The 17,816-nt window shown below is 43.4% G+C and overlaps 1 long non-coding RNA gene across 2 annotated transcripts; it reads left to right on the top strand.

Annotated features, from left to right (window-relative positions):
• The first annotated feature begins 471 nt into the window (after window positions 1-471).
• On the top strand, window positions 472-2,189 carry LOC123185114 (uncharacterized). Of its 2 annotated transcripts, none has more exons than XR_006493183.1 (3): window positions 472-701; window positions 800-1,243; window positions 1,761-2,189. It is a non-coding gene; the product is annotated as an uncharacterized lncRNA (long non-coding RNA). The 2 variants fall into 2 exon arrangements; XR_006493184.1 differs by lacking the exon at window positions 1,761-2,189 and having other exon boundaries at window positions 800-1,081; window positions 1,171-1,738.
• Window positions 2,190-17,816: the final 15,627 nt, after the last annotated feature.

Here is a 17,816-nt window from a genome sequence, read left to right on the forward strand (position 1 = left end):
ATAGTTTACGGTATTCAATCCGTGGTCCTTTTTAAAGTGAGAAAAAAACACGAAAACACACACTCGAACAGGCGCTCCTCTCTCCCTGGCCTCCGATCCCAGCCGCCAGGAGGCGCCCCGCGCGATGCTCGATCCGGTCCCACGCCAGTCATCCGGCGCGACGTCGATGGATCTGGCGGCGGGAGCAGCGTCTTGCTCCGGTGGCGACGGCACCCTGCTGATCCAGAGAAGAAAGAGACAGGGCGTGAGGGAGAGAGGAAAGAGAGGAGGAAAGGAGAAGGAGAAGGGGGCACAAGGTGAGGGAGGCAGTCGGTGGGGGTGGCTTGGACCGGCTCAGCAAGGAGATCTTCTCCATCCTCGAGTCCAACTTCGTCCGCAGGCGCTGGAGCCGACAGGGGCGTGCTCAGCCGGGCGTGTGCGCGTGCTCTCCATCGACGGGGGACGCTCGCCGCGGCCGTGCTGGTCAGGCTCGAGCACCGCTGCAGGAGCTGTCCGGGAACCCCGAGGCCCGCGTCGCGGACTACTTCGACATGGCGGCAGAGTCCGGCGCCAGCGGGTTCTTGGCGGCCGCGCTGTTCGCTCGACGAAAGAATAAAAATAATACGAAGACCAAATACAACGACGTATTTGCCTTATGGCAAAGAAGCCGGCAGCAGTTGGTGGCGCGATGGACGCTGCGTGGCTGTATGAGCACACACCAGGTATGCAGATGCAGAACAAAGTAGAGCTCTCACAATTTTTTATCCGAGGTGTATTTTTTTTGGTACGATCTTGATTTCTGGATGGCACCACTTCGCAGGCAGCAGGCTCTAGCCGCGGCAGCAGGAAAACGGACGGCAACATCCTGTCATACATGCAGGATTCTGCATTTGGATAAAAGGAGTCCGGTAGATGTCAACAAAGGAGTGAAATAAGCATCTGTACTCTCCTTATTTTTGTGCAAATGAAAGGCTTGCGGAGACTATATTTCCGTGGCCTAATGGAACGGAATCTGATAAATCGATCTTGGTTACCAATCTGTCCTATGTAATTAATGAAGGACATGGCATTGGCAGGAGCTAGCCTACGCACAGTGTGCACGGTGAGCAAATCCCTCTGTTTCTCAGCTACCAAATATTTCTTCTTTTGCTACTGAGTGAATCATCAGTTTTGTTTTGTTATGGCTACAAGCACTCCTGGCATCAGAAGATGGCTATATTGGCGAAAAAGACTGGTGGTCTGTGTTTCACTTTTGGACATCTATGTGAGCAGCTTCCTCCTGCTTTCATTTATCAGCTCACAACACATGGTTGGTGTTTGTGTGATTACTCAAGTTACAGCGATGTATTACATTAGGATCAAATAGCTAAAGTTTAAATACTCATAGGTGGACATTGCTGTCAATTTTTAAGCTTTCACTGCAAACGTGATAAAATTCATATTGTACCCACTATGATTCCCCTGACTCACATTCATATTTCTAATTTCATGGATAAAAGTAGGCATGACATAATATGTCTTGTTCATTGTAACATTTTTTAGATAGGCATTTATTCTTTTAGATAGTTGTTGTATTTTAGGAGGGTGTGGGATACTTTTCCCCATTTAACTAGCTTACAGAATAATATTTTATTTATGTCTCAATTTAACCAAAATTTTGCTACCATAAGGGCATGGCATAATTTCGTTGTAACAATTCTTCAGGTAGATATTTACCAGTTTAGATGTGTTCTGTTCTTTTAGAAGAGTGTGAGGATAATTTATTTTGTTGTGACAAATAGGAGGAGTTTGCGGAACCAGTGTGCTAGAATGTGATGGTCAAACTCATCGCTTGTGATTCATGCTCGTCGTGAAAGGTGGACAATGTGACCATGAGTGGCAACGAGTGCGATAACCCGGATGGGTTGCTTGGACCATGCGAGGATTTGTTTTCCCCGTTGCAACGCACGGGCATATGTGCTAGTCTATCCCTAATAATAATAAAGCACGGATTGACTCCGTGGGTTCACCGTCACAATACGCTTTCTTTCTGTAAATTTACGCTTTCAGTTTAAATTTAAGACATATACACGAGGTGGTACTAATACTGCCATCGATATAGATTCGATAAATTACGTTTTTCTACCGTCATGGGCTTTGCCCCACATGGGCCGAGATTGTGAGCAACAACAGCGCAGCGCAAAAATTAGTTGATTTTCATGGGGATCGAACTCACGACCTGCTGTTTTCATCTCAACGTACAAAACCAACAAGCTAAAGCCATGCACGTGTTGGGTTATGAATTTCTTTTATGTTTTCCTATCGTTATGGGCTTTGCCCTACATGGGCCTAGATTGTGAGCAACAACTTTACCCTTGCATATGGACCGAGATTGTAGAGGAGCGCAGCGCAAAAATTAGTTGATTTTTTTAAATTATTAGTTGATTTTCATGGGGAGCAAACTCATGACCTGCTATTTCATCTCAACGTGCACAACCGACCGGGCTAAAGCCGTGAATGTGTTAGGTTATGAATTTATTGAAAAATAAGCATAGCTGCCCCGAGAATCTAAGAAATAAATGATTATCGGCAATTAGAAAGACAAGAAAGGAAGGAATAACGCCAAGAAAAAAAAGGCAAATGAAGAAGTTGACTCCACGGGAAGGCAATGATTTAATTAGTGCAACTTGATTGCTTTCCTACTTAAAAGTGGAGATGCAGATCTAAAAAAAGCAACATGCACGCGGGGATAATTATTGTCGCTGATTGTCTTCCTACTTAAAAAGCGGGCATATATATGCATGTCATAAAACTAATTAGTAGGAAATCCAACATTAAATTATTTTATTTTATACTTCAACTTTCTGTTATTAATCTGATTTTTAGATAAAATCAAGATTTTTTATTGTACAATTTTGAACAAAAGTTTCTAAGTTCCATAATTTTCTTCCTCGGTTCCTGATTTTAGCTAATTTTCTTTTTTCCTTTTAATGAAACTCTGGCAGACACGACGACAATTACATTATGTTTACACTATCACAAGAACAATCATTAGAGAGGAAAGTAACCTTTTTTGGCGGGGTGAGAAACCATATTTGTGACTTTTTAAGATATGGAGTGAACTGGATTTTTTTCAAATTTTTTTACCTTCCTCTATCGATATAGATATATAATTTGTCACAGTTGCGTAGAAGAAGGGGGGATTTGTCAAAGTTGACTAGAAGAAGGTGCGCGTCGAGCAAGTTGGTGAAATGAACAAAATCGAACAATTCTCGCTAAATTTGAATCCACACCAAAAGTTACTCCCATTGCAGCGCACGGGCATCTGTGCTACAAAGATGACATATAAAGATGTAGGAAAATGACTGATGACCTTTTCTCTTTTTGTATGTATAGGTGATACCAAGCAATTGACTGAATTCATGTTGGAAGTCAACTTCTGTTAGGTAACTACATCTCAATCTTTTTGGAGCAATGAGTGTGCACAAATTGATGTAATACAATTTCATCTAGGTGGATATATTGCAGTTTTATCTACAGTTATAGGAATTTACTTACCTCTGTGGTTTTGATAAAAGATCAGGATGTGTGTATTATAAACATGGTCAACCTAGCTGGAAATTTTTCACAAATGGGTATTATATGGTTGACTTAGTTGGAATTTTTTTAACAAAATTTCTATGAAATTCATATAGGTATTGGGATTGAGTTTGCCAGTAGAATAATGTCAATCTTTATTACCCCGTTGCAACGCACGGGCGTATGTGCTAGTCTATCCCTAATCTCTCCCTAATAATAAAGCACGGATTGGGTCTCCGGGTTCACCGTCGCGCCTTTTTTGCAAAAAAGCACTTACAATTCTGAGTAATTGAACCCGCAGTCCAGTAAATTAATAAAAAAAACGTTTCGCACTGCTCCTTCGGGGTGAATCTGCAGCCCGCTGAGACCCATATTGGGCCTTGGGAAATTCATCCGAGCCCGAGCTACGCCAGTACCAGCACTCAAAAAAAAAAGCTACGCCAATACCCCGCCGCCCGACCGTGCCGGTCGGACCTCCTCCACCTCGCCTCGCCGCCGGCGACCGGACCCTGGTCGGACCAGCGGATGAGCAGCGCATCTCTCTCTCTCCCTTCCTTCTTCTTCATCTCTCTCTCTCTCCCTTCCTTCTTCTTCATCTCTCTCTCTCCAGGACGCCAGGAGCTCCACAGCCGCCGCCACGAGTCGTCCGTGCTCGGATCCGGCGAGATCCGGCCGCGGGCAACCCATCCCCGCCATTCCTACGCTAGATCTGCACGGCCCCTTGCCGTCCCCGTCGGAGTTTGCCTCGAGCGCCGCCGCAGGCCACATCCAGCCTTTGCCCTCGTTCGAGGAGAACGACACGACAACCTCTGCTGCTCGCTCGTGTGGGCCGCGTGACCCTTCAAGGCCCAGCACAGCGCTCGCGCCCAAGCCCAGCCTCCCTGGCCCAGCTGAGCAGCCACCATGTTCTCAAAAAAAAAAGCTGCGCAGCCACCTCATGGATGGCTGTTAATTAAAGCTGATTGGATTGTCTCAAAAAAACACTAAAGTTAAAAAAGTGCTTCTGTACGCCCAATATTTGCTAGGAAAAATGTGTCTGCACATCCATAAAAGTAGGGACAAATGTATGTGCGCGACTAGAGCAACATCGCCACAAAAAAAAGTAGAAGAAGATAATAAACCTGACAAATATGAAAATCCAAGTACATACCAAATTTCAATAAATTAAAAAGAAAAAATCCAGCAAAAACAATTTGTTTTTTTGCACGTAATTGTCTTCCTTTTGATCTTTCACATACAAACATGAAATTTGACGAAAATTCACACAAATATACTACATTTTTATACTTTTTGGATAAAAATATGTTTCTAAAAATGACTACAATGTGCCCGTGCTCCAAAGTGACTTTTCGGATTAATCAAAAACCCTACATGAAGTATGGTTGAAAAAGTGAAGTGATGTAAATGTGGAATCACCACGGGGCATACATGATACTACTATGATACTGTGATACTAATATTTGACGTATCAGAATTGTTTAACTCAGGAGCAAAATATTGCAATAACACATGCAAAAATAACTATGTGTAAATCACAATAGAAACTTTTCATTATTTTTTGGTCATATGCTATATTTTTCTACGTTCAAAAAAATTTTCACTCTTATTTTTCAGCTCGACCACTAGCGCCTGTCACCAAAGTACAAGGAGTCGGGACTTGGAACCGTGTGCGACACAAACTCCGCTCTTTTCTCTATTATATTAGCCAAAGATGGGGGATCTTTGGACAACGCTCCTAATATTTATTTTGTTTCTCGTGTAGTAGTGTGGAGGATTTTAAGGAGTTTCTTGATGATGTCATGTCTGGTGATGGGCCATGGGGAGAGGAGGAAGTCTTGAGCCATTGGGTTAGTGAAGTGAGGTTTTTTATCTCCCGTTGCAACGCACGGGTATTTGTGCTAGTCTTTCCCTACTAATAAAGCACGCATCGCTTCTGGTCGTCCGTCATTAAAAGTGCCCTTGAAGTTGGCAATAATTACCCACCAATGCCACCCGTAAGTGGCAAAAACGATTCGTTTTTAATTTCTAATATCGCTCCAGGGTTCTGTTATTAAAGGTGGATACGATATAATAGCACTGATGCATGAGCAGCGCGATGGCTGAGGCAACGATGCTCCACACAGGAGACCAGGGTTCGATCCCTGGTTCTCATGCTTTTTCTCTTTCTTTTTACCAAGCGCAGTAATGGGCCAGCCCATGTGCGGGTCGTGGCGCCCCCTGTTTTCTATATCTTTTTTTATTTCTATTTTGTTTTTTCCCTAAAAATAAATTTCGGATAGATGGCGCCCCCTATTTTTTATTTCTTTTTACTTTTTTATTTCTGTTTTGGTTTTTTATCTCAAAATTTCCCTTTTCCCTATATACTAATAAAGCACGCATCGCTTCTGGTCGTCCGTCATTAAAAGTGCCCTTGAAGTTGGCAATAATTACCCACCAATGCCACCCGTAAGTGGCAAAAACGATTCGTTTTTAATTTCTAATATCGCTCCAGGGTTCTGTTATTAAAGGTGGATACGATATAATAGCACCAATGCATGAGCAGCGCGATGGCTGAGGCAACGATGCTCCACATAGGAGACCAGGGTTCGATCCCTGGTTCTCAAGCTTTTTCTCTTTCTTTTTACCAAGCGCAGTAATGGGCCAGCCCATGTGCGGGTCGTGGCGCCCCCTGTTTTCTATATCTTTTTTTTATTTCTATTTTGTTTTTTCCCTAAAAATAAATTTCGGATTGATGGCGCCCCCTATTTTTTATTTCTTTTTACTTTTTTATTTCTGTTTTGGTTTTTTATCTCAAAATTAATTTCGGATTTCCAAAATATCAAACAATTGCGAGTTCTGAAAAAAAGTAGGAAAATGGTAAACTGTTTGTGAATTTAAAAAATATTCTAAAAATCAAAAAATGTTCATGACTTAAAAAATTGCTCACAAATTATAAACAAATCACGATTTCTAATGATTTCATGAAATAAAAAATGTTCATGATTTTTTTAAATGAGCCAATATTCAAAGCATATTCAGGAATTTAAAAATCATGTCCATCAGCTTTTAGAAAATGTTCACAAAAATTAAAACACATCCGTAAATAATGAACAAAACTAATTGTAGGTTCCATAAAGGTTTTATTAGGAGATCTATATAGCTCATTTTATGATTTTATTTAGTCCTTCGCGTTGGGTAAAAAAGGGTTTCCGTGTTTTGTACAACGCTGAACCCAACAAAATTGACATAACTTTATAAGGGTTTGTTTTTGTAAGCTATATTAAAATGACTAAATGTCTATTTTGCTTCCATACACAGTTATGCTTATTTTCATATCACAATAGTGGTTATGGTAAACACCGCTACGCTAAGTCCAGACGAGACACTTTATTTATCAGTATAGCTCAGGCAGGGTCCGTCAATGCAGTTTGCTCAGCCACAAAATATTTTGTTGTGACGCCTTGAAAAATCAAGTCTTGATGAGCATCATATTGTTCTTTTTTGAAATTACATTTTAAAAGTGTCTTATCGCATCATGACATGATTTGTATATACTTTGTGAATTTGATTCATACTTTTTTATATCTACCACACATGTATAACTTGATAGTTTTTTTCCGTTGCAAGGCACGGGCATTTCCAAAAATGTTCGCTAAATCAAAAAAAGTTCGTCAAATTCAATAACTATTCCACCCAATTTCTAAATATTTTCATCGATTATAGAATGTTTGCCAGTTCAGGAAAATTGCTTAAAAATGTTCACAATTTCTAAAAAATGTTTGTAAATAGCAAAAAATATTCATAAATTGAAAAAATGTTCTTGATTGTAGAAAATGTTCAGAAATTTGTAATAGTATGTTGTTTGCGATTTCAAATATGTGCATGAGTTTAACAAATTGTTCATAATTTCAAAATGTTCATGATTTCGAGAAATTGAGAGAGATATTGTATCTCGGTGATGCAACGAAATGTGATCATGACCATTTGAAATTATGAATTTTTTTCTCCCGTTGCAACGCACGGGCCCTTTTGCTAGTAATAATAAAGCACGGATTGACTCCGTGAGTTCACCGTTACAATACGCTTTCTTCCCGTAAATTTACGTTTTCATTTGAATTTAAAACATATATGCGAGGTGGTACTAATTCTGCTAAAAAACGACTCAATCGCTGCTTTGTGCTACGTCGTACCTCCAACTTCGCACGCTAGCCATATATTGGGCTGATATATGCTGATGGGCCTCCTCCCAGGCTTCATTGGATACGATCCAAAAATCAGCAGCGTGTGGGGATGTACTCTGGTCTCCACGCCCCGAACCAGCTCACCCAGGTTCTTTGTGTTTCCCAAAAAAAAACCAGGTTATTTGTCTAAAAAAAACTAACCCTGATAATGATTGCAACTTCTGGCGTATGATGATATGCGTGGCATGCTCCTCAGGGTAGCTCCTTTTTTTCATGCACGCGCATGCACGTCCTTCTTTAAGTACTGCAACTGCAAGCATTTGGTTTGGAGCTGCAAACGTAAATCTTTTCATTTCTCGGCATTTTTCCTGCTATAATTTTTTTTTTAAATATACCTGCTTGATCTACGTGCAACTTCGCTCAAGTTTCACTGCTTCAAACGGCAAACACTACACTGCAAGCGGCACGCGTCGCTGTAAGGTCGAGTGCCCACTGCGTCTAGCTTGAAACACGTCAACATAACATCAGTCTCCGTTGTCCTTTTTTCTATTGGCAATTCGAACCGAAGTGCTGCAAAATCATTACATGGACGTTGGAAGGACGATCGTTTGTCCTACCAGTTGGATGAAAAACACTGCAAAGGCACCCACGTGGAAGTTGCAAGGATGACTAGCGATGCTACAGGTCGGACGCATGTCATTGCAAGGTCGTTTTATGATTATACATTTCTTCTAGATATGAACATGGACCTTCTTGTAGCTACTGTTGGAAATATGCCCTAGAGGCAATAATAAAAGCATTATTATTATATTTCTTTGTTCATGATAATTGTCTTTATTCATGCTATAACTGTATTATCCGGAAATCGTAATACATGTGTGAATACATAGACCATAATATGTCCCTGGTAAGCCTCTAGTTCACTAGCTCGTTGATCAACAGATAGTCATGATTTCCTGGCTATGGACATTGGATGTCATTGATAACGGGATCACATCATTAGGAGAATGATGTGATGGACAAGACCCAATCCTAAGCATAGTACAAAGATCGTGTAGTTCGTTTGCTAGAGCTTTTCCAATGTCAAGTATCTTTTCCTTTGACCATGAGATCGTGTAACTCTCGGATACCGTAGGAGTGCTTTGGGTGTATCAAACGTCACAACGTAACTGGGTGACTATAAAGGTGCACTACATGTATTTCCGAAAGTGTCTGTTGGGTTGACACGGATCGAGACTGGGATTTGTCACTCCGGATAACGGAGAGGTATCACTGGGCCCACTCGGCAATGCATCATCATTATGAGCTCAAAGTGACCAAGTGTCTGGTCACGGGATCATGCATTGCGGTACGAGTAAAGTGACTTGCCGGTAACGAGATTGAACAAGGTATTGGGATACCGACGATCGAGTCTCGGGCAAGTAACATACCGATTGACAAAGGGAATTGTATACGGGGTTGATTAATCCTCGACATCGTGGTTCATCCGATGAGATCATCGTGGAGCATGTGGGAGCCAACATGGGTATCCAGATCCCGCTGTTGGTTATTGACTGGAGAGTCGTCTCAGTCATGTCTGCTTGTCTCCCGAACCCGTAGGGTCTACACACTTAAGGTTCGGTGACGCTAGGGTTATGAAGATATGTATATGCAGTAAACCCGAATGTTGTTCGGAGTCCCGGATGAGATCCCAGACGTCACGAGGAGTTCCGGAATGGTCCGGAGGTAAAGAATTATATATAGGAAGTGCTGTTTCGGCCATCGGGACAAGTTTCGGGGTTATCGGTATTGTACCGGGACCACCGGAGGGGTCCCGGGGGCCCACCGGGTGGGGCCACCTGTCCCGGGGGGCCACATGGGCTGTAGGGGGTGCGCCTTGGCCTACATGGGCCAAGGGCACCAGCCCCACTAGGCCCATGCGCCTAGGGTTTCCATGGGGAAGGAGTCCAAGTGGTGGAAGGCACCTCTAGGTGCCTTGGGGGGGAGGGAATCCTCCCCTTGGCAGCCGCACCTAGGAGATTAGATCTCCTAGGCTGCGCACCAACCCCCCTTGGCCCTCCTATATATAGTGGGGGAGAGGAGGGATTTCATACCTCAGCCTTTGGTGCTTCCCTCTCTCCCCGTTACGTCTCTCTCTCGTAGTATAGGCGAAGCCCTGCTACTGTGACGCCCTGCATCCACCACCACGCCGTCGTGCTGCTGGATCTTCATCAACCTCCCCTCCCCCCTTGCTGGATCAAGAAAGGAGGAGACGTCATCCGTTCCGTACGTGTGTTGAACGCGGAGGCACCGTCCGTTCGGTGCTAAGATCATCGGTGATTTGAATCACGTCGTGTTCGACTACATCATCCCCGTTCCTTGAACGCTTCCGCTCGCGATCTACAAGGTACGTAGATGCATCTAATCACTCGTTGCTAGATGAACTTCTAGATGGATCTTGGTGAAACCGTAGGAAAATTTTTGTTTTCTGCAACGTTCCCCAACAGTGGCATCATGAGCTAGGTCTATGTGTAGTTCTCTTGCACGAGTAGAACACAAAGTAGTTGTGGGCGTTGATTTTGTTCAATATGCTTGCCGTTACTAGTCTTATCTTGATTCGGCGGCATCGTGGGATGAAGCGGCCCGGACCGACCTTACACGTACTCTTACGTGAGACAGGTTCCACCGACTGACATGCACTAGTTGCATAAGGTGGCCAGCGGGTGTCTATCTCTCCTACTTTAGTCGGATCGGATTCGATGAAAAGGGTCCTTATGAAGGGTAAATAGCAATTGGCATATCACGTTGTGGTCTTTGCGTAGGTAAGAAACGTTCTTGCTAGAAACCCTTGTCAGCCACGTAAAACATGCAAACAACAATTAGAGAACGTCTAACTTGTTTTTGCAGGGTATGCTATGTGATGTGATATGGCCAAAGTTGTGATGAATGATGAATGATCTATATGTCATGTATGAGATGTTCATGCTATTGTAATAGGAATCACGACTTGCATGTCGATGAGTATGACAACCGGCAGGAGCCATAGGAGTTGTCTTTATTTTTTGTATGACCTGCGTGTCATTGAAGAACGCCATGTAAACTACTTTACTTTATTACTAAACGCGTTAGTCATAGAAGTAGAAGTAGTCGTTGGCATGACAACTTCATGAAGACACGATGATGGAGATCATGATGATGGAGATCATGGTGTCATGCCGGTGACAAGATGATCATGGAGCCCCGAAGATGAAGATCAAAGGAGCTATATGATATTGGCCATATCATGTCACTACTTTATATAATTGCATGTGATGTTTATTATGTTTTATGCATCTTGTTTACTTAGGACGACGGTAGTAAATAAGATGATCCCTTACAACAATTTCAAGAAGTGTTCTCCCCTAACTGTGCACCGTTGCTACAGTTCGTCGTTTCGAAGCACCACGTGTTAATCGGGTGTGATAGATCCTTACGTTCACATACAACGGGTGTAAGAAGTTTTACACATGCAAAAACACTTAGGGTTAACTTGACGAGCCTAGCATGTGAAGACATGGCCTCGGAACACAGAGACCGAAAGGTCGAACACGAGTCGTATAGAAGATACGATCAACATGAAGATGTTCACCGGCGATGACTAGTCCGTCTCACGTGTTAATCGGACATGGCCTAGTCGACTCGGATCGTGTAACACTTAGATGACTAGAGGGATGTCTAATCTGAGTGGGAGTTCATTAATAATTTGATTAGATGAACTTAATTATCATGAACTTAGTCTAAAATCTTTACAATATGTCTTGTAGATCAAATGGCCAACGTTGTATTCAATTTCAACGCGTTCCTAGAGAAAACCAAGCTGAAAGACGATGGCAGCAATTATACGGACTGGGTCCGGAACCTGAGGATCATCCTCATAGCTGCCAAGAAAGATTATGTCCTACAAGCACCGCTAGGTGATCCACCCGTCCCACAGAACCAAGACGCTATGAACGCTTGGCAGACACGTACTGATGACTACTCCCTCATTCAGTGCGGCATGCTTTACAGCTTAGAGCCGGGGCTCCAAAAGCGTTTTGAGAGACATGGAGCATATGAGATGTTCGAAGAGCTAAAAATGGTTTTTCAAGCTCATGCCCGGATCGAGAGATATGAAGTCTCCGATAAGTTCTTCAGCTGTAAGATGGAGGAAAATAGTTCTGTCAGTGAGCACATACTCACTATGTCTGGGTTTCATAACCGCTTGACTCAGCTGGGAGTTAATCTCCCGGATGACGCGATCATTGACAGAATCCTCCAGTCGCTTCCACCAAGCTACAAGAGCTTTGTGATGAACTTCAATATGCAGGGGATGGTAAAGACCATTCCTGAAGTATTTGCAATGCTGAAATCAGCAGAGGTAGAAGTCAAGAAGGAACATCAAGTGTTGATGATGAATAAAACCACTAAGTTCAAGAAGGGCAAGGGTAAAAAGAACTTCAAGAAGGACGGCAAGGAAGTTGGTGCGCCCGGCAAGCAAGCTGTCGGGAAGAAGTCAAAGAATGGACCCAAGCCTGAGACAGAGTGCTTTTATTGCAAAGGGAAGGGTCACTGGAAGCGGAACTGCCCCAAATACTTAGCGGACAAGAAGGCCGGCAACACCAAAGGTATATTTGATATACATGTAATTTATGTGTACCTTACCAGTACTCGTAGTAACTCCTGGGTATTTGATACCGGTGCCGTTGCTCATATTTGTAACTCACCGCAGGAGCTGCGGAATAAACGAAAACTGGAGAGGGACGAGGTGACGATGCGCGTCGGGAATGGTTCCAAGGTCGATGTGATCGCCGTCGGCACGCTACCTCTACATTTACCTACGGGATTAGTTATAAACCTCAATAATTGTTATTTAGTGCCAAGTTTGAGCATGAACATTGTATCAGGATCTCGTTTAATACGAGATGGCTACTCATTTAAATCTGAGAATAATGGTTGTTCTATTTATATGAGAGATATGTTTTATGGTCATGCTCCGAAGTCAATGGTTTATTCTTAATGAATCTCGAGCGTATTACTACACATGTTCATAGTGTGAGTACCAAAAGATGTAAAGTTGATAATGATAGTCCCATATACTTGTGGCACTGCCGCCTTGGTCACATAGGTGTCAAACGCATGAAGAAGCTCCATGCAGATGGACTTTTAGAGTCTCTTGATTATGAATCATTTGACACGTGCGAACCATGCCTCATGGGAAAAATGACCAAGACTCCGTTCTCAGGAACAATGGAGCGAGCAACCAACTTATTGGAAATCATACATACTGATGTGTGCGGTCCAATGAGTGTTGAGGCTCGCGGTGGCTATCGTTATGTTCTCACCCTCACTAATGACTTGAGTAGATATGGGTATGTCTACTTAATGAAACACAAGTCTGAAACCTTTGGAAAGTTCAAGGAATTTCAGAGTGAGGTTGAAAATCAACGTGACAGGAAAATCAAGTTTCTACGATCAGATCGTGGAGGAGAATACTTGAGTCACGAATTTGGCACACACTTAAGAAAATGTGGAATAGTTTCACAACTCACGCCGCCTGGAACACCTCAGCGTAATGGTGTGTCCGAACGTCGTAATCGCACTCTATTAGATATGGTGCGATCTATGATGTCTCTTACCGATTTACCGCTATCCTTTTGGGGCTATGCTTTAGAGACTGCCGCATTCACTTTAAATAGGGCTCCGTCGAAATCCGTTGAGACGACACCGTATGAATTATGGTTTGGGAAGAAACCTAAGCTGTCGTTTCTAAAAGTTTGGGGATGCGATGCTTATGTCAAGAAACTTCAACCTGAAAAGCTCGAACCCAAGTCGGAAAAATGCGTCTTCATAGGATACCCTAAAGAAACTTATGGGTATACCTTCTACCTCAGATCCGAAGGCAAGATCTTTGTTGCCAGGAATGGATCCTTTCTAGAGAAAGAGTTTCTCTCGAAAGAAGTAAGTGGGAGGAAAGTAGAACTTGATGAAGTATTGCCTCTTGAACTGGTAAATGGCGCAACTCAAGAAAATGTTCCAGAGGCACCTGCACCGACTAGAGAGGAAGTTATTAATGATCAAGATACTTCTGATCAAGCTCCTACTAATATTCGAAGGTCCACAAGGACACGTTCCGCACCAGAATGGTACGGCAACCCTGTCTTGGAAATCATGTTGTTGGACAACAGTGAACCTTCGAACTATGAAGAAGCGATGGCGGGCCCGGATTCCGACAAATGGCTAGAAGCCATGAAATCCGAGATAGGATCCATGTATGAAAACGAAGTATGGACTTTGACTGACTTGCCCGTTGAACGGCGAGCAATAGAAAATAAATGGATCTTTAAGAAGAAGACAGACGCGGATGGTAATGTGACCATCTATAAAGCTCGGCTTGTCGCTAAGGGTTATCGACAAGTTCAAGGGGTTGACTACGATGAGACTTTCTCACCGGTAGCGAAGCTGAAGTCCGCCCGAATCATGTTAGCAATTGCCGCATTCTACGATTATGAGATATGGCAAATGGACGTCAAAACGGCATTCCTTAATGGTTTCCTTAAGGAAGAATTGTATATGATGCAGCCGGAAGGTTTTGTCGATCCTAAGAATGCTAACAAGGTGTGCAAGCTCCAACGCTCGATTTATGGGCTGGTACAAGCATCTCGGAGTTGGAACATTCGCTTTGATGAGATGATCAAAGCGTTTGGGTTTACGCAGACTTATGGAGAAGCCTGCGTTTACAAGAAAGTGAGTGGGAGCTCTGTAGCATTTCTCATATTATATGTAGATGACATACTTTTGATGGGAAATGATATAGAACTCTTGGACAGCATCAAGGCCTACTTGAATAAGAGTTTTTCAATGAAGGACCTTGGAGAAGCTGCTTATATAATGGGCATCAAGATCTATAGGGATAGATCAAGACGCCTCATAGGTCTTTCACAAAGCACATACCTTGATAAGATTTTGAAGAAGTTCAAAATGGATCAGTCCAAGAAAGGGTTCTTGCCTGTTTTGCAAGGTGTGAAATTGAGCTCAGCTCAATGTCCGACCACGGCAGAAGATATAGAAGAGATGAGCGTCATCCCCTATGCATCAGCCATAGGTTCTATTATGTATGCCATGATGTGTACCAGACCTGATGTAGACCTTGCCGTAAGTTTGGTAGGAAGGTACCAAAGTAATCCCGACAAGGAACACTGGACAGCGGTCAAGAATATCCTGAAGTACCTAAAAAGGACTAAGGAAATGTTTCTCGTTTATGGAGGTGATGAAGAGCTCGTCGTAAAGGGTTACGTCGACGCTAGCTTCGACACAGATCTGGATGACTCTAAGTCACAAACCGGATACGTGTATATGTTGAATGGTGGAGCAGTGAGCTGGTGCAGCTGCAAACAGAGCGTCGTGGCGGGATCTACATGTGAAGCGGAGTACATGGCAGCCTCGGAGGCAGCACATGAAGCAATATGGGTGAAGGAGTTCATCGCCGACCTAGGAGTCATACCCAATGCGTCGGGGCCAATCAAACTCTTTTGTGACAACACTGGAGCTATTGCACTTGCCAAGGAGCCCAGGTTTCACAAGAAGACAAGGCACATCAAGCGTCGCTTCAACTCCATTCGTGAAAATGTTCAAGATGGAGACATAGAGATTTGTAAAGTACATACGGACCTGAATATAGCAGATCCGTTGACTAAACCTCTCCCTGGGGCAAAACATGATCAACACCAGAATTCCATGGGTGTTCGATTCATCACAATGTAACTAGATTATTGACTCTAGTGCAAGTGGGAGACTGTTGGAAATATGCCCTAGAGGCAATAATAAAAGCATTATTATTATATTTCTTTGTTCATGATAATTGTCTTTATTCATGCTATAACTGTATTATCCAGAAATCGTAATACACGTGTGAATACATAGACCATAATATGTCCCTGGTAAGCCTCTAGTTCACTAGCTCGTTGATTAACAGCTAGTCATGATTTCCTGGCTATGGACATTGGATGTCATTGATAACGGCATCACATCATTAGGAGAATGATGTGATGGACAAGACCCAATCCTAAGCATAGTACAAAGATCGTGTAGTTCGTTTGCTAGAGCTTTTCCAATGTCAAGTATCTTTTCCTTTGACCATGAGATCGTGTAACTCCCGGATACCGTAGGAGTGCTTTGGGTGTATCAAACGTCATAACGTAACTGGGTGACTATAAAGGTGCACTACAGGTATTTCCGAAAGTGTCTGTTGGGTTGACACGGATCGAGACTGGGATTTGTCACTCCGGATAACGGAGAGGTATCACTGGGCCCACTCGGTAATGCATCATCATTATGAGCTCAAAGTGACCAAGTGTCTGGTCATGGGATCATGCATTGCGGTACGAGTAAAGTGACTTGCCGGTAACGAGATTGAACAAGGTATTGGGATACCGACGATCGAGTCTCGGGCAAGTAACATACCGATTGACAAAGGGAATTGTATACGGGGTTGATTAATCCTCGACATCGTGGTTCATCCGATGAGATCATCGTGGAGCATGTGGGAGCCAACATGGGTATCCAGATCCCGCTGTTGGTTATTGACTGGAGAGTCGTCTCAGTCATGTCTGCTTGTCTCCCGAACCCGTAGGGTCTATACACTTAAGGTTCGGTGACGCTAGGGTTATGAAGATATGTATATGCAATAAACCCGAATGTTGTTCAGAGTCCCGGATGAGATCCCGGACGTCACGAGGAGTTCCGAAATGGTCCGGAGGTAAAGAATTATATATAGGAAGTGCTGTTTCGGCCATCGGGACAAGTTTCGGGGTTATCGGTATTGTACCGGGACCACCGGAGGGGTCCCAGGGGCCCACCGGGTGGGGCCACCTGTCCCGGGGGCCACATGGGCTGTAGGGGATGCGCCTTGGCCTACATGGGCCAAGGGCACCAGCCCCACTAGGCCCATGCGCCTAGGGTTTCCATGGGGAAGGAGTTCAAGTGGTGGAAGGCACCTCTAGGTGCCTTGGGGGGGAGGGAATCCTCCCCTTGGCAGCCGCACCTAGGAGATTAGATCTCCTAGGCTGCGCACCAACCCCCCTTGGCCCTCCTATATATAGTGGGGGAGAGGAGGGATTTCATACCTCAGCCTTTGGTGCTTCCCTCTCTCCCCGTTACGTCTCTCTCTCGTAGTATAGGCGAAGCCCTGCTACTGTGACGCCCTGCATCCACCACCACGCCGTCGTGCTGCTGGATCTTCATCAACCTCCCCTCCCCCCTTGCTGGATCAAGAAAGGAGGAGACGTCATCCGTTTCGTACGTGTGTTGAACGCGGAGGCACCGTCCGTTCGGTGCTAAGATCATCGGTGATTTGAATCACGTCGTGTTCGACTACATCATCCCCGTTCCTTGAACGCTTCCGCTCGCGATCTACAAGGTACGTAGATGCATCTAATCACTCGTTGCTAGATGAACTCCTAGATGGATCTTGATGAAACCGTAGGAAAATTTTTGTTTTCTGCAACGTTCCCCAACAGCTACTAGCTGGCAGCGTCTGAACGCTATCGTGATGTTTTGATGTACATGCTATTTTTTATTTGATCTTCTTGCAATGCACGGCATATGCACTATTATTATTATTATTATTATTAAAGTCATCAATTGCTTCCAAACTTATAAAATATGACTCACCAATGTCATTTATAAGTTGACAAAAAACATTTCACACCGGGGAATCCCCTGCCTGGGCCATCCCACGCAGTAGTGATCTCCTATACTGCGCTCTGCACGCAGCGAGAAGACACGGCGCTCCAATTAGGGCCGGCCCATGTGCGGGTGGTCCGTTTTTAAATTTCGTTTTTTTATTTTTATTTTTTCTTTTCCATTATCGTTTTTTCTCCTTTAAATAATTTGGTACTTAAAAAACCTTCAAAAATTTAAAAAAGAACTTTTAAGTAAAATTTTTGAATAAAGCATAAAATGATTGTGTCGCATATTCAAAACATGTTTGCAATTTTTAAAACAAATGTTTGGGAAATCAAAAAATATTATTTTTAAAATTTTGTTTATTACGAATTATTAATGAAATTGAACAAAATGGTCGCCAAAATGTTATCGGTGATGCAGCAAAATATTGTCATGCCC

The sequence above is a fragment of the Triticum aestivum genome, chromosome 2A, assembly GCF_018294505.1.
Source record: "Triticum aestivum cultivar Chinese Spring chromosome 2A, IWGSC CS RefSeq v2.1, whole genome shotgun sequence".
In the NCBI taxonomy this organism is placed as follows: Eukaryota; Viridiplantae; Streptophyta; class Magnoliopsida; order Poales; family Poaceae; genus Triticum; species Triticum aestivum.